This window comes from Camelus bactrianus, chromosome 2 (genome assembly GCF_048773025.1).
Source record: "Camelus bactrianus isolate YW-2024 breed Bactrian camel chromosome 2, ASM4877302v1, whole genome shotgun sequence".
In the NCBI taxonomy this organism is placed as follows: Eukaryota; Metazoa; Chordata; class Mammalia; order Artiodactyla; family Camelidae; genus Camelus; species Camelus bactrianus.
This window is the reverse complement of record NC_133540.1, coordinates 15,492,014-15,515,092: the sequence shown is the minus strand read 5'-3', so window position 1 is coordinate 15,515,092 and position 23,079 is coordinate 15,492,014. Positions and strand designations below refer to the sequence as shown.

At 43.8% G+C, this 23,079-nt stretch overlaps 1 protein-coding gene across 14 annotated transcripts in view; it reads left to right on the top strand.

Moving 5' to 3' along the window:
* LOC141579552 (trafficking protein particle complex subunit 9-like) overlaps positions 1–23,079 on the top strand; it is a 166,686-nt gene that overhangs the window by 89,047 nt on the left and 54,560 nt on the right. For 4 of the 14 annotated variants that reach the window (XM_074376117.1, XM_074376109.1, XM_074376038.1 and 1 more), the window contains one exon: positions 18,702–20,377. The exons of 2 other annotated variants lie outside the window; for them this stretch is intronic. The gene's annotated coding sequence lies outside the window, so the exon portion shown is untranslated. 8 more of the 14 variants (XM_074376065.1, XM_074376074.1, XM_074376061.1 and 5 more) reach the window with 6 other exon arrangements.

The window sequence follows — 23,079 nt, the reverse complement described above, 5'->3', positions numbered from 1 at the left end:
ACCTTCAACAAAAATAAGGTTATTCTTTATTTTGCAACTTGAAACTCTCTACATAAGTGCAAAATAGCTAACATCCTTAAAGATCAGAGCCCAGAGAATAGGCTCTCCTGTATATTTTAGGCTAAAGTCAACTTTCTTTCAAAAAAGGTGTAGAGCTAACTAGTCTGAGCCTAGAAAACAGGGCAAAGGATTAAAGCCAAAGGAACAGATCCAACACGGAGTCAGATTTCTTCTTTCCTATTACAATTTCTTTTTCCATCTCATAAATACTTTTAGTAAGAAACATAAGCAATTTTGTATTTTTGCTTCTTAATAACTGATAAGTGGGCTGACTACATGTTTGTGAGCAGGGATGCTGTGCGGGCCTTGGGGTCTCAGCAAACTCTTGTTGAGGGTGGTTGACCCCGCAACATGTCTAATGCCCCCAGGAGTGTTGGTGAGGGTCCCCCCAGCCTGGGGCTCTATTCAGGAAACAGCGTATAGGCATTGACCCCTGGAGACCTCTTTTTCGGCTGCAGGAAATTTTTTCAGATACTGTGATTGAAAAATCACTCCAGCTGGGGATAATTTGGGAAAAAAGGAAGAGGAAAATTGTTTGGAGTAGAGTAGAAGAGAAATGCAGAAATTCAGGGTGGCTGGGGGCTTGGCAGCTGGGCCTAGGGAGAGAGGGGAGCAGAGGTGTGGAGGGGCCCGGCTCCAGAAACAGGTCCTGCACCTGTCCCCGCACCCAAGCCACACAGCTTTTAATTGGCCTGGGCCACTCTCCTGGCTGGATGTCACCCTGGGCAGAACCTTGAGAACTGAAGTTGACAGGTAGGCAGCACTCACCTAGGGGGTCACTGAGGACTTTGTTCAAGTCCACAGTGCCTTTTCTGGTCATGTGTCTTCACTTGCCCTTTATCTCAGGATCTGAGGAGCAGGAGCAAGGAACTCAGGGAGAGACATCTGACTGTGTTAAGAGAGGACAGACAGAGTGATACGGGAAGCGAGGACAATCGCAGCAAAGTAAAATGACTTCACAACTATTGCATCAGACCTGCAGGTGTGAGAGAGCCTGAGCCTGTCTCAGAGTGCAGGGGACAAGCAGAAAGGAATGGTAAAATTTCCACTGACAATTGAAATTTTGCAAAATAGCCTGCTACTTTTGGTTGTATCACTTGAATGAATGCAGGTGTGTTTCTGTGGGCATTTATAGGTTCACTCAACCCCACCAGCCCCTCTTGCCCACATCAGGGGTGGGTTTTCTCAAGCACAGTGCCCTTCCTGCTTTGGGGGGCCACGCTGCGTGTCCTCGCCTGGGGCCGGGCTGCTGCAGGGCGCTGAGTGCCCGAGGCTCGGCCTGCGAAACACGACAGGAACACCTCTGCTCTTGACTGAGGGCCCCCTTTTCCCCCTGCAGTGTTAGAATGCCGGTGACTCAGTTAGAAGCGTGCATCCAAGCGGTTCTTCCTTGTCATCACCATCTGGAAGTGGAACCTGAATCTTCTGAATTTCTCCAGAATGTGGTTTACAATCACCTTCGACAAGTGGTTGTGTGTCCTCTTACAAGTGGAGGTTTTACTGCCGTTTTCCTGGAACTTACTCACCACTAGTCCATCTGATTTTTCTGTGCTAGGATTCAGTATGGCCTGCTAAAAATTCTGCAGTCAGATCTTGAAACCCTGATGAAGAGGATTATTTTATTTTTTATATGATAGTCTTTTACTTTCAAAATTCAGAATTTTCTGTTCTTTCACTTTTTAGGGTGGATTTGGAGAAACAACTTTCTCTTACTGTCCTTGCGACCTGTTGCTTTATGCCTCTAACCCGTCTTCTGTCACTTTTTAGGCGGTTATATTCGTGACCCTGTCCAGGTTGTTCATATTATAAAACAAAAAGTCTGTGAAAGTACAGTTCCTTTTATTCTGAAAGCATTCCACAGAAACCACTGAAATCTGGGTGTGGTTTTAAGAAGACAGAAGTATTAGAACATGTACTTGCAGGTTGCTAGTGCAAAATCCCCAAATCAAAAGTCTAGTTAAATATCTAACATCTTTCTAATCTACCTTGGATTTGTATGGATAAGTGAAGCAGTTTGCTAAGAACTCAAGACCAGGGTTAGAATACAGGCTTGTGTAGCTCAGCAGGTCCTCCAGAGGTGATGCTCTGCCAGAGGGTGGGGCTGAGGGGAGAGGGCGGGTCCTCCCCTCCCTGAGCTGATAGTTTCATGGCAAAGACCTTCACCAGGTGAAGAACTTGGAGTTTCTTCTAAGAACAGTGGGTTTGAAAAGAGTCTTAAAAGCATGGGAGTGACAGAATCCCATTTGTGTCAAGTAGGGAAAAGTGGCTGGGGGGCCACTGGGAGACTCATGATTCCATGTGGGAAGTATTTGTGGCTTCCACCTGAGAAGTGGGACGGTCAGTGGGAAAAAGCGAACAGATTGAACTCATGTTAGATGGTAAAATGAAAGGATGAATGATGTCTTTGTGGGTAGGATGGAGTAAGGCCAGGGTTTTTGGGTGGATTAATACGGTAAATGATGGTCCTGCTGTGCTCTGAGGAGGGGAAGCTGCAGAGGGAGTTCTGCGGGAAAACTGATGAGTTCAGCTGTGGGTAAAATGAAAGGCTGTTAGATGTGTGGTCTGGGAGTTCAGGTGAGAGCCAGTAGTGGGTAGGGGGCAGGGGAGAGAGACCTTCAAATCATTTTACCTTGTGAATATACAAAAAAGTGTGAGTAATACACTTATGCCTCTATATTCTGGATTTAAAACCCATTAACATTTTGCTATATTGACTGCAGAGTTTCTTAATTCTTTTAATACAAATAAAATAAATAGAAGCAAAATAGTGGAGTTAATGAAAATCTTAGAGTTGACGTGTGTCCTTGTATGTATTTTGATACCTCATCTGTTTATAACCATAATCTATTAAAAGTTAAGTAGTTTAGCATAAGAGTTAAACAGAGGGACGTGACACACTGTTGGGGGTTGAAGCTGATCTTCTCGGGCAAATTATGTCACCTCTCTGTGCCTTAGATCCATCTTCTGTGACTTCCCCCGGGCCCCTCATCACAGCTGATTTCCTAGATTAGAAGTTGGGAGGGAGGCTGCTGTAGGGAGAGATAAGTGGCAACTGCCACGGACCCTGACAAGAGAGACAAAAACAGATTAAAGCCGATAAACTGAGTACAAACAAATACCCTCCAAAGAGAAAGAATCCCAAAGTCTTTTGAGCCACTTAGCGTAAGGGAAACAAAACCACGTGGACCCAAACTTCTTGAGTATGTGAGTATTGTGGGTGGAAATGTGTCATCCGAATAGATTTGAGAAAAGGTGATTTGGTTTCCCTTGATGTTTCCGGTAAGGATGGACAGCAGAAGGGAAACCCCCCCCGCTTCAAAGTGAAAGCTGCTATTTTGTGTGAAACTGACCAAAGGTTGGAAAGCAGTCATCATCAGTGCTGGCAAGTGAACAGCCTTCTGGATTGGGTGGGGCACCTACTGTGACTTCCTGGTGACCTGCTGGGTAGGGGCTGGGAGATGGGCAGTAGTTCTGCCTGGTGACCAGGGCATAAACCTGGGCTCTGAAGCTGCTGGTCTGACTAGCAGAACTGGGCACAAGCATTCTTAATGGGGCAGCTCGGGATGTGGCCTGGGACACCTGCCATGCTGAGGGCGAGAGGAATGCTCCCTTGAGGGGGTGTCCTGCAGAGAGTGGAAAAATCCACCTGCAGGGACGGAAGAGCCTCTGAGCAGGGTGCCGGATACACAGGCATGACTGGCCTGAGCACGGAGGGTTCGGTGAGCCGGAAGTCATACAGTGGCCGGAGCAGCCTTTTTCCTGAGAAACTGGAGGGAAAAGATGTTGAAAAGGCAGCCTGCGGACAGACCCTGTGGTGGGTTATCAGTGACCTGAAAGGACTGGTCAGGCAGGCACGAGAGAACCCTGTGAGCATCCCAGATGGGGCGTCACGCTGAAGGGAGGAGCAGAGTTATACACTTTGCCACTTATTAGCTGTGTGACTTTGAGCAAGATCACCCCACCTCTCTATATATATCTTCATCTGTAAAGTGACAGAGTGACAAGCTCGTGTCATCAGAAGGCTTAGTTTAGCTCTGATCCTCTGTGTCCAGTACTGTCAGTGCTGCCCTTCAAGGTTCTGCAGCGGCTGCTCTTACCCTGAGATGGGAGGGCGTAGAGGGACATTGTAGCACACGAAGGCAGGAGGGGGGTGCTTTAAAAACAGACATGTAGCCGCCTGCAGCTGCAGACCTGCAGGCAGTTTGATTGATGGTTCTGGAGAGGACTTTGGAGGCCTTAGCATTGTCTTAAGACTTGCTTTCCCTTGGGGACCCGGATTGCCTTTGCAGATTAATGTTGAAGATTTCAGCTTCTGGAAAAGCTGCTTTCAGAGATGGGTATATATGTAACATATCGTCTAAAATAAAATGCTTTTATGTAATGTGTGGGACTTTGCAGCTGTTGGGAACAGCTCTTTTGGCCTGGTCACGGAGGACACTAAGGGTCAGCAGAGCATGTGGGAGGGCAAGAAGCTCGCAGTGCTGCTGCGGGGTGTTCTCCCCAGTAGGGTGCTCTGCTGAGTTGACTCTTCTCTGAGTTTGGTTTCCGGATGAGCAGACAGCAAATTATTGAGTTCTGGTGGGTTTGTATAATGACAGGAAGAAAGAGGGACCCGTAGTTTTCTGGACTAGGACAAGCATTTTGTTCTTAATCCAGTGTGTTTCATTGCGGATTTGATGAGTTGTGTCTGTTCTGGATCTGATTTGGGCTAATCTGTATATTTGGAAAGGAACCGAGATGGAATTATTGCAGACACCTTGTTCTTTAATGAGTCCTGTGCAAACATAAACACGGATGAAACATACGTTTGAACTTAGTGGTGTAGGGAAGGGTTTCTGCACGTTACAGGTGAAGGCAAGGCAGAATTCCTCTTCTTTGTGGGCAGGGAATTGGGTCCACCTGTTTTTTCTGTAACGGCTTCTGAGAGCAGTTTATGGTAATTAACCAGCATTGACAAATGGTGGCACACATTGCATTTAAGAGCTGGCCGGCTGCAAACTTGTGTATTGGACAGGTGGTTTTCACAGAGAAGTGATGAGGTAGATGGGAGAGAGAAGGAGCACAGGCATGGGCACCCCAGCTTCAGGTTTAAATCGGCATTTCCACACCATAGGAATTTGGAATAGAATGTAACCTCACTTAGCCTGTTGGTGAATCAGTAAAATGGGCATGATAAAATTCACTTCTTCCTGGGTTTGTTGTAAGTTGTGTCGACTGAAATAAATGTTCAGCATAAAATTTAAGAGTTAAGTTTTATTCGGTGAGAGGACTCCAGCGGGGATGACAGCCTCTCAGATTTCTCTGAGGGACTGTTCCAAAGACGTAGGGGAGGAGCTAAAAAATATAGGAGCTTTACAACAAAGACCAGGTAGTTGGAACAATAAAAGATTGCTTGTTATCTAAAGAAAACCAGATATCTCAATTTAAAGAATTTAGTGCTTTTATATTTATGGGAGGAAGCAAACATTAGGGCTCACTGAATTCATTCATTTGACAAGCACCTAGCTATCTAGGGCCAGTATCCTGTCCTTTCTTATACTGAGTCCCCTCAGAGGGCACCATTGTGAGTGGCTGCAGAGGCTGGGCTGCAGGCCTGTCCTCGCTGGGGGGTGGCGGCAGCCGCTGTTGACTTGGTTTCAGCATTCTTTGTTTACAGACATGGTTGCAGTATTTTCATACACATTGTAGTATTTTCGTTCACGGACTGATTATGGATAATCTGCAACCTTGGAAAGCAACCGAGATGGAATTACTGCAGTTACCTTCTAGTTTAATATGCCGTGTGCAAACATAAACACGGATGAAGCATATAAAAAAGATTTGGTGGTGTAGGGAAGGTGTTCTGCACACTACAGGAGAAGGAAAGACAGAAATCCTCTTCTTTGTGAGCAGGGATGTGGGTCTACCTGTCTTTTCTGTAGCGGTTTCGGAGAGCAGTTTATGGTAATTAACCAACATTGACAAACAGTGGCACACATTGCATTTAAGAGCTGGCCTGTGCAAACTTGTGTTTTGGACAGGTGGCTTTCATAGGCAAGTGGTCAGGTGGATTGGAGAGAGACGTAGCCTAGGCCTGGGCTCAGATTCAGGCTTAAATAGCCATTTCCTCACCAAAGGGCCTTGGACTAGAGTGTAACTTCCCTTAACCTGTTGGTGAATCTGTGAAATGGGCATAATAATATTCGTTTCTTCCTGAGTTTGTTGCAAGTTGTAAACAATATTATAACACACATGAAGCACTTAACACACTGGCACTTAGCAGTGTTCACTGCGTCCGTCCGCCCCACTTAGCGTGTGTCAGAGACGTAAAGGCAGCATGTGTATGTTGAGGACTCACTGGTGGCCCCTTGAATATGTTGTGAATTTGGTGATTTCCTTTAATCCTTGTAACTGTATGTGCCATGGGCAGTTATTTTCTTGGACAGATGAGGAATCACAGGGTAAATAAGACTGTGTAATTTGCCCAAAGTCAGACCATAATTTTGGGTGCAGGGTCCTCGGTTCAGCATGGGCCCCTGGGCCTTCTGGCCTCTCCGTTCAGCAGGTGTGGGCTCGCCTGTCTCCCAGCCCAGAATATCCAGCAGGCAGCAAGACATACCTGGCCCTGTGCTTTTTGAGCAAAACCCAGGAGGGGAGGCAGGTACTAAAGGGATAAACATAAAAACAGACGACAGCAAACTGTGATCAGCTTTGAGAAGGAAAGGAACACACCTCGCTGTGCAGAGATGGGAGCTTTCCCGTCTGGGCTGCTCTGGGGGCGTTCATCTCAGCTAAACAAGCTCTGCTGCTGCACCAAGTCAGGAAGGCAGGGCGCGTGTGGCCAGGTAGACTGAGCCTCGCTGATCGTACTCATTCACCATTAAGAGACAGCTGTCACGGGCACATAACCTTGTAGACAGATGTTGGCCACAATCATCACGCGCATTGCTTGGTAGTTGTATTGGCCCCACCTTTGAGATGAGGTCATTGAAACTGGGGAGTTTGCTGCATGCCCTTCTATACCTCGGAAATTACCCCCACTGGTCTTTTAACCTAGACTGGTGTGGCTGTCATGTCCCAGCCCTGTGAATGGCATCACGTAGCTTCTCCCAAGTGACCCAAATGACTGACATTGATTTTCTTAATTTGTAGGAAATGGTATGTGACAATAAGAGAAAATGTTAGTAAGAAATTGTTTGGAAAACTAGAACAAAATCCAATTCTTCCCCAGCTGGAGAAGGGTACCCAGTGTCACTCACTCCACTCACTGCCTGGCATCTTCTCCCTGCCGACTCCCTGTTCAGAAGCCACTCTGAGCCTTTGAAGAACATTTTGCCTCGTGACACTGTTGACTAGGACCTGCGACAACTCTGTCCCTGGTTAACCCTCTCTTCAATGCCATTTAAATTTTATGCAGGCTCCTCAGTTCAAATGTAAGAATAGACTCTTTAAACTTCTTGATGCAGCTCCTTAGTGAAGATATTGCGAAGGAAAACTAGCTAAAACCTGGGAGGTATGAACATAGTGACTGTAACCTCAGCACTTTGTGAAGTTCAGAATCAGAGGGATGGGAGACTCAGGAAAGGCTTAAGGTAGCAAGGGTAAAGTGAAAGGACGCAGGCTGTGAGACTGAAACATCTCGGTCCCAGCCAGCAAGGCACCGGCGTTCAGGATGGTCTGTGTGAAGAGCAGGGTTCTCACAAAGAAAGAAGAGGTGGGATGGGAAGGAGAACAGTTAGGTTTTTACTGGGGAAGGAAAAAGTGGGCTGAACATTTCCTGGTTGAACAAGAGGACTGTGACATGATGTTCTTGTATTTTGGAGAGAAGGGTTTTGTGGGGACAGGCCTAGGAAGAACGCTCTGTGGCTGGGGAGTCAGCACAACAGAGAACCACAGAGAACCAGGGCGACGCCAGGGCTGCTTCTGTCCCTTAGCTGGGGCCTAAGAACTCCCTTCACAGCCCAGTCCTGTTGATACAAGAAAACAGATGTGGGGCATGAGAAGGGCTGTGTCCCACGCATTAGTTGAGCCCCTGGGATTTGTCCCTCCAGATGTTGGTCTTTGGCTTCGTGTAGGAAATGATTCAAGAGCAAACAACTGTTGAGTAAAGGTAGATTTACTCAGAGAGATACGTTGAAACCCAAGAGAATCGCCACGAGGTGTGGGGGTTGGGTGCTCAGATTAAAAGTAGGTACACACTCCACAGACAGAGTGTGGGCTTTCTCCGAAGAGGAAGAGAGAGGGTTGACCGCGAGGCGGCGCTGTGTTGCTTGTTTTCTTGGGCTTGGTGGTTTCATATGCTAATAAGTAGAAGGACCAGCCTAAGGGCAAGGGGCTGGGATTCCCTGGGAGTTGGCCATTTCCCACCCTGTGACCTTTTGTGGCTATCCTTGGGACTGCCATTTTGCCTGGGGGCGTGTTATTAACCATGTTACTATTACAATGGGTGTATAATGAAGCTCAAGCTCTGCTAGAAGTTAAATCTCTTCATCCTGAGCCTCAAGGCCTATTGGAGGTTGAATCCTTCACCATTTTGATGTTAATTGCTATGGCCTTCCTTGAATGGCTGTGTTCTGCCCCCTTCCATCCTGTCTCAATGTGATGACACAGAGAGAGCAAAGGCCAGGCCCTGCCTGTGCTCCTGCATTTAACAGGGGGAGGGGTGGGGTGGGCTGAGGATGACTCTGAGTGGTGAGAAGGTTGTTTCAGATTTTTGCACGTGGGATATGGGGACCTTCCAGCAGCCACCGCGGATTTATCTCTCGGGCATTATCGCTTGTGTCACTCATCTTTTTCTATTTTTCTTAAAATATTTAATCTAAATTTAATATCAGGTTTTTTTATGAAAGAAATTTCTCGTTTTCTTTTCTTTGGGTCTCTTTTGGGGGGTTAGGTAATTAGGTATATTTATCTGTTAGTCGATGCCCTGGGGCTTTAACCCGGGACCCCGTGCATGCTAAGAACACGCTCTACCACTTAGCTCTCCCGCCCGCCCCATCATCTTTTTCTTTTTGCTTTAATGTTACAGAAACCACAGGCCAGCGAAGAAAAAAGCACCACTCGGAGGGTTGGAGTACTCAGATTTATTTTGCCAGCGGGCTCAGAGGGGCTTCTGCTCCGAAGCTCTGAGCACCTCCAAGATATGCACATGAAGTTTTATAGGTTTAATTACTAGTATGGGGCTATTAGCTAATAAGGCTCAAACAACAAAAAGCAAGTAATCAGTACACTGGAGCTTATCAATTTGGAACAGATCACGTTACTGACACATGTTGAGACTGGATTTACGAGTTAGCTTGTTAGCCCAGTAAACTAACACTAAACTTCAGATTTACGAGTTAGCCCGGCAGAACTTAGATCACTAAAGCGACACTTATCACACTTAGATTTATGACTTAGCTCGTTAGTCCAGCTGAGCTTTTCCTTCACATCAGCTGCCAAGAATCTTACAGCTGAATTTCTAGTAGGCCTTTAACACTTACCCTGGCTTAATGGCATCCATTTTTATGACTTTACCTCCCCCTGGTTTCATTTAATTATTGAATCTCCATTTTCTCTTCACTCTCACTTTGTCTATTTGTTGTTATGGTTTTTAAGCTGTGTTTAAAAAAATTGTTTAATTTCTCTTTTAGCAGGAGGCTGAAAGTAAATAAATATGTAAACAAACATCACACTTTAATGCTTTTATACATTCTAAGCTGTTTAGTATTTACTTAAAAACCAAATTGCCTACTAAAGAGATAACATTTTTAAATTATTTTTTAATTTTTTATAAAGGTATAGCTGATTTACAATATGATATAAGTTTCTGGTGTACAATAGATGCACAATTTTTAATATTATGCTCCATTTATAGTTATTGTAAAACATTGGCTCTATTCCCTGTGTTGTAAGTTACATCCCTGTAGCGTGTTTATGTTACATGGAGCAGTTTGTATAAGAAAGTTGGTTATCGCAGATTCTGGGGCATGGCTGTGTCTGACCCAGGGTCACCGTCACCCTGCCTGTCAGAGCCCAGGCTCTCACACCTCTCTGCAGGGGAGCGAGTGGAGGCAGCCTTCATCAGCGCTGGCACCACCCTCTGAGTGGCAGTGAAAGCAGTGACTGTCTGTGGACGTGCAAAGTGTTGTTCCAGGAGCTTTATTTGCACTTCTGCATTTAATAATTAAAGCCCTCCTTTAAAGAATCCTTTTATGTTTTTAATGAATTATACATTTTATTTTGATATTGATAGATTTCAAACCTCGGGAAAATTTACAGGAGTAGTACAGTAAACGCTTAGATACAGTTCATCTAAAAGGGCACTATTTGTCCTTTTGTGTCTGGCTTATTTTAGCATAAAGTTTCAAGGTTCATCCATATTGTAGCCTGAATCAGTACTTTATTCTTTTGGTTTGATAATATCCTTTTTCTTTTTTTTCCTTATTGGTCTATTTAAAAATATTTTCATTGAAGTCTAGTCAGTTTATAATGTTGTGTCAGTTTCTTGGGTACAGCAGAACAATTCAGTTATATAGGAACATACCTGTATTCATTTTCATATTCTTTTTAAACATAAGTTACTATAAGATATTAAATATATTTTCATGTGCTATACAGTATAAACTTGCTGTTTATTCTATACATAGTCAGTATCTGCAAATCTTGAAATCCCAAATTATTCCTTCCCACACCCTCTCCCCTCTGGTAACCATAGTTTGGTTTCTATGTCTCTGTGTCAGTTTCTGTTCTGTATATAACTTCATCTTTTTGTTTCTTTCTTTTTTGTTTTTTGGTTTTTGGTTTTTTTTGATTCCACATGTGAGCTATCTCATATGATATGTTTCTTTCTCTTTCTGGCTTACTTCACATAGAATGACATTCTCAAGGTCCATTCATGTTGCTGCAAATGGCATTATTTTATTATATTTTTATGGCTGAATAGTAGTCTATTTTACAATTATACTAAAACCTCTTTATCCATTCATCTGTCAGTGGATATTTAGGTTGTTTCCATGTCTTGCTATTGTAAATAGTGCTGCTGTGAACATTGGGGTGTAGGTGTCTTTTTGAATTAGGGTTCCTTCTGGATATGTGCATAGGAGTGGGATTGCTGGGTCACATGGGAGGTCAATTTTTTGTCTTTTGAAGAACCTATATACTGTTTTCCACAATGGCTCCACCAAACTGCATTCCCACCACAGTGTAGGAGGGTTCCCTATTCTCCACAGCCTCTCCAGCATTTATTGTTTGTGAGCTTCTGAATGGTGGCTATTCTGACTGGTGAGAGGTGAGACTTGATTGCAGTTTTGATTTGCATTTCTCTGATAATGATATTGAGCACTTTTTCATGTGCCTATTGGCCAATTGTATGTCTTCATTGGAGAAATGTTTCTTTAGGTCTTCTGCCCATTTTTGGATTGAATTGTTTGTTTTTCTTTCTTATTACGTGTAAATCTGTTTATATATTCTGTGAATTAAGCCCTTGCCAATCTCATTTATTGCAAATATATTCTCCCATTCCATAGGTTTTCTTTTTGTTTTGCTTAATGTTTCCTTTGCTGTGAAAAAGCTTGTAAGTTTAATTACATCCCACTTGTATATTTTTGCTTGTATTTCTATTGCTTGAGTAGACTGCTCTAGGAGAACATTGCTGAGATGTATGTCAGATGTTTTGCCTATGTTTTCTTCTAAGGGTTTTATACTATCTTGTCGACATGTTTAAGTCTTTAAGCCATTCTGAATTTATTTTTGTGTATGCAGTGAGGGAGTAGTCTAACTTCATTGATTTACATGCAGCTGTCCAGTTTTCCCTACACCATTTGCTGAAGAGGCTGTCTTTACTCCATTGTATGTTCTAACATCCTTTGTCAAAGATTCAATGACCAAAAGTTTGTGGGCCTATTCTTGGTAATTTTGTTTATCCGTTCATTTATGGATGGATATTGTTTGTAACTTTGGCTACTCTGAATGATACTGCCATGAATATTGATGTGCAAGATTTTATGAGAATATGTTTTCATTCTGTTGGCTGTACAGTTGGTCCGCCATATCTGTAGTTTCCACTTCATGGATCCAGATGGCTGTAAAGGGACTCGAACATCCTTGGATTATGTTATCCAGGGTGGGGGGTTCCTGATCCAACCCCCCGAGTATACTGAGGGATAAATCTATATGCAGCAGTGGAATTGCTGAACCATATAACGCTAACCTTTTGAGGAAACACCATAATTCTCCAAAGAAGCTACACCATTGTCCCTTTCCACTGGCTGCATATGAGGTTTCTCTGCCTCCTGAACGACACTTATTATTGTCCATGTTTTGATTATAACCATCCTAGTGGGTGTAATAAGCGATCTCATTTTCATTTTGATTTGGCTAGTGATGATGAGCATCTTTTCATATGCTTATTGGCCATTTGTATATCTATTTAAATCCTTGGCAAATTTAAAAATTGGGTCTATTTTCTTGTATTGTTCAGTTGTAAGCATTTGTTATATATCCTGGATACAACTCTCTTATTAGATACATGCTTTGCAAATTTTTTCTCCTATTCTGCAGATTGTCCTTTCACTTTAGACTTTTAAACATTAAAAAAAAAATTCTTTATAGGGGAGGTAATTAGATGTATTGATTTATTTTATTTTTTTTGCTAAGCACGCACTCTATCACTTGAGATACCCCCTCCAATGTCATTTCACATTCTTGATGATGTCCTTTGTAAGAAAATGTTTTAATTTAGATTAAGTCCAGTTTATCTGCTTTTTTCTTCTATCACTTGTGCACTTGGTATTGTATCTAGGAAACCAAAGCCTATCCTAGGTCCACAAAGATTTATACTGTGTCTTCAAATAGTTTATACATTTAGTTTTTATGTTTCTGTCTGTGATCCATTTTGAATTAAATTTATTTGTTATATAAAATATGGGGGTCCAGATTCCAGATTCATTCTTTTCCCTGCAGATACCTTCTGTTCCCTGCAGATACCCAGGTGTCACTTCACCATTTGTAGAATAGACTCTACTTTCAATGAAGTGTTGTTGGCACCCTTGTGGAAAACTGAATGTAAATGTAAGTTTTTTCCCCCTGGGTTTTTATAGTGTCTCATAGATTTATTAATCCAAACTTATGACAGTACAATACTGACTTGAGTACTATAGCTTTTTAGTACCCTTTAAAGTGAGTCCTCCATCTTTGCTCTACTTTTTCAAGATTGTTTTGGCTGTCCTGGGCCCCTTGAACTTCCATATGAATTTTGGGATCAATTTTTTCAATTTTTGCAAAGAAGTCAGCTGGAATTTTGATAGGGATTCCACAGAATTTGTAGATCACTTTGAGGAGTCTTAACATTTTTAACAATATTGTCTACCATTCCATGAACATGAGATGTCTTCCATATATGTAGATCTTGTAAATTTTATTTTGGTGATACTTGAAAATGTTTAATGTACAAATCTTGTAAATTTTTGTTAAATGTATCTCTCATTTAATTTTTAATGCTGTTGTAAATGGAAAGGCTGAGCTTCTTAAGGGTGGGACTATATATCAATTTGTTTATTTCTAGGATTCCCACACAGCAAATACTCTAGGTTTATATTTGCTACATAAATCTATCCACAACTCTTCTGACCCCCATGTTATAAGAAACCAAGACTCACGTTAATCTACCTGAACACCTATCTGGAAGTGAGAAATGAGACCCTTGGTTGAGGCTTTGTGCAGTTGATACTGAGAGCTTATTCAGGATGGCTTCATCTTAATTTCTTTTAAACAAACCTTTTGGTGTATTTAGTCAGATACATTAAGAACATGGCCTTTTGATGTGCAGAGGAGCTAAGACTATATTTTTCAAATAATTTCGATTGAGAGTGTTGTTCTTTAAATCTAATTTGCATCAGTCTTTGAAGATTTATGTTTCAGGAGCTTTGACTAAAGAACACCTGTCTTTATTCAATAACGACAACTAAATGCTCAAGCAACATGTAAGAGTTTGAGCAAACTGCCCCCTCCCCGTAGTGCTGGTTGGCTGCAGCTGTAACTGAAGTCAGCACTTACCTCTCCTAGTACACTTGTGCTGATCTGCTCAAAGGGGTTCGTCCAACAGTTTGTCAGTCTGTTGGAGAAAGCCATAAAACATTGATTTAAGGTTGCTGGAATGCAATATATTCTTATTAATATTAAGTAAGCACATATTGAGTGCTTACTGTATGTTGGGAATTGTCCGTCAGCCTCACATGAATATTATTTCTCTTAAAACCTAACATATTTCCTTGTTATTCACACTTTACAGATAAGGAGACTGAGAATTATGTCTTCTCTCTTTTGGGGGGAGCTCATTATCAATGACGGGAAGTTGTAAGGAAAAAGATATTGATTCATCCTGAGAAAATATTTTTCTGAGAGTCAGCAATGAAGAGGGTGACCACTGAAGAGGGTGTTCATTGTTCGATTGAGACGAGCCCCGGGTTGTACGGAGTCAGCATCCCTGTCCTGGACACGGCACGTGTAGGGCTGTGTGGTGGATGAGGCGGTGAGGCCACGCAGGGGACGCGGATGCCGGGCCGTTGGGCTGTGCTCAGGCCGGTGGGGCTTTCTCCTAAGGGCAGTGGACCGTCATTGACAGATTTTAAGTAGGGGAGAGGGGTGTTCTCGTAGATCACTTTTGTCTTGTAGAATGCTTAGAAACATTTAGAAGTCTCGGCAGGAGGTGATGTGATGAGTCAGAGTAGGGTGGCTGCGAGGTGTAGCAGTGTTCACTTTTCAAGTGGTTTTCAGTCCCAGGTTTGTGGCTCAGTAGCCGTGGCACTTTGGATGACGCACTCAAGGAAGTGAAAAAATTTATCTAATCAACTAAAGCAGTGATGTACCGACTTCCCAAGACTGCTGTGGAGATCCAGTGAGATTACGTGTGTGCAGTGTGCAGCGTGGTCCCCAGCACAGAGTCAGTGCTGAGTGAGTGCCATTGAGTACCTGGTAGGACAGGTGTGGTTGGTGGTACTCCATGACTGAGGAAATCTGGGCCCTGAAGAAGGGGTCCAGTCACATCTGTGAGTGATGGGCCTGAGCTGGGATAGGGAGGGAGACCTTATCCCCCTACCAGGGGCCCTGGGCAGGACTGCTATTGGAGGAGAACCATGAAGTCCGCTCTTTGCAGGTGGAGTTTGAGGTGCCCTTGAGACATCTAAGTGCAATGTCACGAGCTCAAAGAGGAGGTCTGGGCCCGGCCTTGCATTTTCCTATAATCTCAATCCCTGAGGATGCTGAGGTTTGATCACTGAACGTGAAGACATACTTTAAATGACAAGTGAATAGTAGTATCATCTCTGTCATCAAAGCTCACGTCTCTTTATTCATCACTCACTTTGTTAATTGGGTACTTACAGAGCTCACTTTACCGCCCTCACTTGGGTTCAGGCTCCACAGTAAAGAGCTGGTGAGCCTCCCTCTTTTCCAGAATAAGACACATTTACCTGTTAGCATTCTGTACCTCGCCAGACTTAGAATTTTAGTTTGTTGTATTAATTCTATTTTCTGTTGGCCATCTCCTGACAGGAGAGACGTTTTACCTCATGATCATATTTCAATTAGCTGTTATTGAGAATTGCTGATCTGATCCATAGTGTATGTATTATATTAACTTTGTACAGTATTTATCATTTTTCTGTCTTTGTCCTTTAATTTTGTATGCCCCTTCAATGTTATATCCTATTTGGGGCGTTATTTTTTTTAATTAAAAAATGTCTGTTAGCAGTTAAGAAAACAAAAACAAAGAAAAATGCACATGATATCTAAATTTAGAAAATATTTAGTGTGTTTTCTGTCTCGGCAATGGAGTGTTCTAGAATCTCGTGAAAACCTTCATTACACAAGTTCCTTGAAATTCTGATTAAGAAATAAAACCTTCCTTCCTCATCTTTCAAGCTGCACAGCTAATTGTCAAGAAAGTGAGGGGAAATCCTCAGAAGCCAAGACAAACCAGAAAGCAGGGATTCTGGGAGATAAGCGAGCCTTAGAAGCCCTGGGGTGCCTGTTGGCTCCTGAACTGAGTTTTAGTTGCCCTGACAGGAGGGCAGGAGGTGAGCCCGATTCCTCTCACACTGGGAGTTGGATGGCTGATCATATGTAAGGGCAAGCCCATCCCGAGAAGCCTGGTTTACTAAAGGTTGAACTAGGAAAAAAAATCCTCAAGGCAAGAAAGTAAGGAATGTCAATATTTTTGGAAGAGGGGAAAAAATAACAAATCCAAAGTAAGGATATAGTTTAAAGCTGTTCTGGCATGAGAGTGACCACAAACTCCTGGCAGAAAAGCACAGCTATTCCTGGAATGAGAAGTTGTGTTTTGAATGGATCAGTGAACAGCCATTCCGAAAAAGGCTTCCAGAGTATTGTGGATCAAGATACTGGACCGCAAACCCCTCTCTTCCAAGGGTCATTTAAATAACCAGAATTGTTTTAAAGGAAAGAAGCCACAATCATATTTCTATTTATTGACATTACTATATGCTAGGAATTCAGAGGTAACTATGTGAAGGAAACTTAGCATAGAAGCTGTGGATGTGCCTGCACGCGGGACATTTCACAGAAGTGATCGGACTTATCTGCAAACAGAAATTCCTGCCAAGGGACTCTGCCCATTCCCAGGGGAAACATTGCTTGCAGACAAGAATGTTTATTAGTTCCTCAAAAGGAACAGGCCTGGGAACAGGAGAGTCTCAGTGTAATTAAGATAAGGAAGCCTTAGATGTAGTGCACATGCGTCAACGTAAAAAATGTTTACTCTCTGTGCTTGGCAAGAGTTACTCCTTTGTGTAGATGGTATAAAAAATAAAGGAACCCGAATCTCGGGAGACATTTTGCACCACAGCAGCTCTGTGATTCATTTCGTCGGCAACAACTATGGAGTTGTCTCCTATTTTATGGACCTTACTTTCTCTTTGGGGAGACAAACTGACATAGTCGGGGAGCTTGGTAGAGGGAGGTGTTAGTCTGTTGCAATTAGCCAGGAGAGGAGATTAAGAAAGCAGTGAAGGGTGGGTGAACTTTTTAGCTGAGGACAGACAGCCTTGTTCAGTTGACTTTTAATTGCAGGCTCAATGAGTAGTCACTGGAGGGAATAGATCTTACGGAGGATGGACTTAGCTCAGGCCTCTTTAGAATGGACACGTGAAACTGGAGAAAGACAGTCAAATCTGTGCAGACATTGAAGTTCACTTGAACGTGCTGTATCCCTGAGCCAAAGATCGGACAACTAGAAAGCACTTCTTGAGGACAGAGGAGTGGTTTTTAAGGTTCTCCAAGAATGAATCCCAGGGAACCGGGATGGCCAGTTGTCAAACTGTGACTTTGCAATTTGGACGGTATATCCACCAAGGTTATTGGCATTTTATGGGTTTCCATTTCTCGTTAATATATGTCAGGTGATGAGGATGTAGACACACGTGTTTGACAACTTTTCGAGGTGACTTTGGGTTCCTGCCTAGAAGCACGGTCCCAGCTGTGGCTGCGTCAAACATCTTGCTGCCCATCCCGCTCCCCGGCTCCGTGATCACTGCAGAGTCGTCCCTTGTTAACCTGTCCATCTCCTCTGTGACATCATAACCCATGAAAATACCGGAGCGTATTAACTTGGCTTTCTTAAAGTCAAAGGAACAGATCTACTATGGAGTCAGATTTGTTCTTTCCTATTTCAGTAGTGCCATGGAGAAGGAAGTTTAGGCAGCTTTTTGTAGGGTCCTGGAGGATTTCTCTCTCAGCGTCTGGGTGCCTCTATTGAAAACTCTTCATAGCTGTCTGGCGTGCTGTAAAACCACTCCAACTGTTTTGCCCTGAAGATGTGTTCGGTTTATAACTCATCTCTACTCCTTGGAAAACAACTCAATAAAAACTCAGTTGGTTTTCCACCAGCCATGGGCAGGGGTGAGGGATAGCATGTTGCTATTTTATAAAATAATAAAAATAAGAAGAATAAGAATAATAATAAGAATAAGAATAAGAATAATAAATAAAATCAATAATATTATTAATAAAATCAATAATAAAATTATTAATAATAATAAAATTAATAATAATAAAAGAAGCTTTAAAACAGCACTGGGCACATAGGAGAGAGTCAATAAATGCTTCCTGGCTGAAATCAAATTGATGGCTCAGTGATTCCATGGCTGCTGTATTTGCTGAGATTGTTACTCTTTTGCTCCATTACACTTTTTTTAAACTGAAAAAGAAATACATGCATATGGTTAAAAAGAATTCAAACAGCACAAAAATACACAAGTGAAAGAAGTTTTCCCTCATCCCCTGTTCTTCCAGCCGTCCCTGGTGATGCCACTGTTTACTATCCTTTGTGTGCTTTTCCAGATATGCTATGCACATTCCCACATATGTATGTAAATTCCTTTAAAGTTTTAGTTATTTTTAACTTAAAGGGATTTAAATCCTCAAGTGGCTTCTGCCCCGGTAATAGAAAAAACAAAACTGACTCCATATTAGATCTGTTCCTTTGACTTTAACCCTTTGCTCTGTCTCCTAGGCTTCATCTTGCTTGTAAAACAATGCTGCCTAGAGCCTGAAATATACAGAAGAGCCTATTCTGAAGGCTCTGACCTTTAAGGATATTTAACACTTTTTCATTCATAAAATGATAACAAATTACAGAATAAAAAATAACGTTTGTTTTGTTGGAGGTTTACAGAGATTTGACCCAGGCAGATAGCTGCAAGAACAAAGGATTCTAACAACAAGGAATTCCTACACCAGGAAGATTGCAACAACCAAGCACGTAGGAAAGAGCCTGAATTCTGACTTGGGGAGATGGTTTTCCAGGACATTATTTTGCCATCTAGCTCTACAGACTCTTGCTTTTCCATGCCCCATCAGCGGGTCTCCCTACTTATTGGCCTGTTCTTCACTGAGGAGAATGAATTTGGACTCGGTAACACTCCTATCTACCTAGCAAGCTGGGCACTGGAACTGAGGACAGCTCTCCCACACCCAGGAAACTACTGTGAGCCCTTGATGGTTCCACTTGGGTTAGGTGTGTTTTACCCAGGAGGGATGGGACTATGCACCAACATTCAAGCAGTCTGCTCTGACTGGGGCTCTGATCTTGTACCTCCCGCTCCCCGCAAGGCCAACACCTGGGACAGTGGAGCTAAGGCAGAGATCATGCCTGCCTTTTTCCCAGCCTGTAAAAGGGGAATATGTACACATCCCAAGGTAGTTCTGAGAGACAACACCTGCTGGTGCTTGTTTCCCAGAGCAACAGGAAACCCAGCTTCACGTGGGGACAACGGGTGTGAACCCCGTAGGGGTTCAGCAGAGGCATCGCCTGGAGGGCTGGACCAGGGAGGTAAAACTTGAGCTGCGGTCCTTGAAGGGTTACAGAATGGTACAGAGTCAGGTCTGCCGCCTCCTTCGGGGTGCCCCAGAAGTAAAGCTTTTTCTCTACATCTCCGCTACACCCCTACCCTCTCCAGATCCCTACCTACTCTCTGCTCCTCCTGTCCATCTGTCTCCCTCCACTTTTCCCCTCCTCTCCTCCTCCTCCCATCTTCTCCCTCCCTCGATGCCCCAGCCTCTATCACAGAACCAAGAGAGGATCTCTGGCCCTCCTGCGCATGCGCAGTCGGTGCCAGCTGGACCGGGGGTTGGAAGCCCCAGCTCCGAGCTGGGAATCGGCCCCAAAGTCTTCTCAGCTCTGTCGACCGGTAGGCCTTTAGCTCCTGCCCGGGGCCGGGGCTTCTGGCTGTGGAAATGCAAGGTGGGGGGCTCCCGGGAAAGGGGTCAGGCGTCTGCGGGAGGGTGGTCCTCGCGTCAAAGCCCACGAGGGGGCGAGTCAGCCTGTGTTCAGCTGAATTTCTCGGGCCAGACCCCTCTGCCCGCACCACCTACCACGGCGCCCTGGCCACAGCTGTCCAGGGCCAGGTGTGCACATGCCGCCTCTCGCCCCAGCCGGGCTCCCCTCAGTCCGCGGCTGGTGACCCCTTCCCCTCTCCCGCCCACGAGTCCTCTCCTCCCGGGCTTCCTCTCCTTGGCCGAAGGCTCGTCCCTGCCCCTGGGAGGGCTGTGTCCCGTGTGGGCGGGTTCTGCGGACCCGATCGGGGGCGGGCGGCTGGGGCTGGGTCTGGCCTCAGAGCGGGGCTGCAGCCCGCGTCCCCACCCCCGCTTTCCCTGCCCTGCGACCCCGGGGCTGCCCTCCTCTCCCTTTCCAGCTCCCTGAGGACCAGCTCAGCGGCATGCGCGCTGCTTCCCGGGCTTAGAGCCTCAAGCTGTAAAGCCCAGTTTCTCCAGATGGAGTCTGGAAAAGTGAGCGCCAGTGCTGAGGGAGTTTCCGTCTCCCCCCTCAGTGTTTCTGCCCAAGGTAAGTACCTTGAACACTTTCAGGTGTTATGATGGAGGTGCTTGTTGATGTCAGGTGTTTTTATAGTGCCAGGGATTACAGTGTTGAAAGCAGGGCTTGGTTCAGTTAAAAATGAGCTGAAGGCATGAGGCTGTGACATGCTCCTTCCTTCCCTCTCCCAGGGTGAAACGTGTGACCATCGATTTTAAAAACATAGTTACAGTCCCTAACTAGCCCAGCCCAGCTAGTGTGTGTTAACAGGAACAGCACCACCAGAGGCGTTGGAGACCCAGGGACATTGCAGTCCTAAAAAGCTCCTGGCACAGTTTAGTTTGTTTTGGTCTTTTGTTTTTCTTAAATTGTGCGGTAGACTAGTTGTATAGAGGGAAAAATAATTGTCAAGGAATAATTTTTCATATAACAGCTTTATTGTGATATTGTTCACACACCATGAATTCCACCCATTTAAATGGTACAATTCAGCAGCTTTTAGCATATTCACAGTGGTGCAACCATTATTATTCCAGAACGTTTTCATCACTTCAGAAAGAACAGTGGAAATGAATGACCTATCCACCCCTCCCCAGTGGTGGTTCTAAAGAAGTTTCTTGGCTGTTCCTGACCATAAATTAACTTGTTATATTCCATGAAACGTCTGGTAGGAATTCTAATCAGAATTGCATTGAATCTGTCTATCAAAACAGGAAGAATAATTGTCTTTATGGCATAAACTTCTTCTACCCTTGAATATATCTGGGACCCTATCTTTTCATCTCTCCAGAGCCTAGCCCATGGGATGTCCTCACTAATTGTTGGGCTTGTGAATGATGAGATTCTATACATCATTAGTTGTCACTGTAGCTTTTCACAGAAGAGAAAAGTAACCTCAGTGAAGCCAAGTGACTGTCTGATGGTCAGAAAGAGTGACAGTCAGTGCTGGAGTGATCCAGTGGACTTGGTGCTTGTAACCAGAATTCTCCACCACCTACAGCTAAGGGGATAAGAGTGTTCTTTTATTTTATCTTAATGGCGTTGATTTTATTTGTACTTATTTTTTAAAATTATATTTAATGAAGTGTAGTCTATTTACAATGTTAGTTTCAGGTGTACGGCAGAGATTCAGTTATAAACATATGCATATGTATATAAATATGTTTTAGATTGTTTTTAGCACAACTCATTACAAGAAATTGAATATAGTTCCCTGTGCTATATAGTAGGTCCTTGTCATTTATTTTATATTTATTAACGTGTATCTGTTAATCCCCCTTTTCCTGCCTACTAACCACAGTTTGCTTTCTAAGTCCATGAGTCCTTTTGTAGCAGCACCATTTTTCCTAGTAACATACGCTGGTTGACTGCTTTCAGCTTCAGGAATTCCATCTTATCTGTGGGCACTTTTTTTCTGGTGGGCCTTTATGTGGTTTGCACACGTAAAAGAGATTTGTACTTGGGAGAACTCCAGGCCTCGTGTAGTCCCTGGAACAGAGTGCCCACTTAGTTGATGCTTGAACTGGGGAAAAAAGCAGAGTAAATGTTGGAATTTGCACTATGGTTGAGACTTCCAGGTTTCTATAACCTGTTTAGCCCACCTTAATACTGGCTGCACCCATACTGGGTAATTTGGTGGAATTTCATGGTATGGTGGTGTAGAGACAGGGCCTTGTATGCTTCTTTTCTTTCCTTTTTCTAACACTCATTCTCCTGGGCCTCCCAGATCCTCCCCCAGCAGTGCCCAGGGTGGCATGATGCTGCGCTGAAGCAATATTTGTTAATAAGGCCCTTTCCTCATCTCTTCTGAACTTCCGTTTCTTTCTCTGCACAGTGAGGGCTTAGACTAGATAAGTGCTTTTCAGTTTCTTTTAAAGCCATGTTTCCTTTGAGAAACAGAAAATGCAAATCTCTCCTCCCATCCCAACCCTTTAGATTTTGATATGTCCTCTAGGGAGTGACATAGCTCTTTGTGGAAAATTGAAGTTATTGTGATTCCAGATGGCACAGAAAAGACTCTTCAGAAATTTATTGCAGGGAGAGGGCAGGAAAGGGGCAGCATGTTACAATTTCTAGTGTGAGCCCTGGAACAGGGGCTTGGGTTTAAATACGGTGTCTGACGTGGCCTCTCTCTAATCTTGTACAATATGATAAACTTCTCTACCTCAGTTTCTTAATGTGTCAAGTTGGGGTGATAATATTTTAAGTCTTTTGTGAAACATTATACACATAAGCCATCTGTGTCTCGGTAGAAACAAGACCTGCTAGGGATTCAGGGATTTCTTTAAAAAAAAATCTTGTCCATAGCAATCTGTCGGTGTGTATTTTGAATTACCTGGAGGGTGAGGGTTGAGTCTAAATTCCATCGTGGGACAGGTGGCCCATAGTTCTCTGTGCCCCCAGATTGCCCCCTCATCCCCAGTCCTCTTCCTCAGTCCAAGATGAAGTTCCCTAGTAGAATTACACAGAGGTCTTGTGGAAATGGCTTTTCATTTTATTGTTTCACCAAGGAGGGCTGCCATCATGATCTCTGTGGTCAGGTTTTGGTGACCTGAAGGCTATGCAATTGGGGGTTTCTATTAAATAAAAAAAAATATTACAAATAGAAAATTAGAACAAGGGTGGTGACAGGGGCTCTTGGAAGTGGGGACCATTAACTTTGTTAGCTTCAGATGCAGTGGCCTTTGGCCACGAGGACCCTTCCTCATGCTCTGAAGTTGGAGGGACCAGTG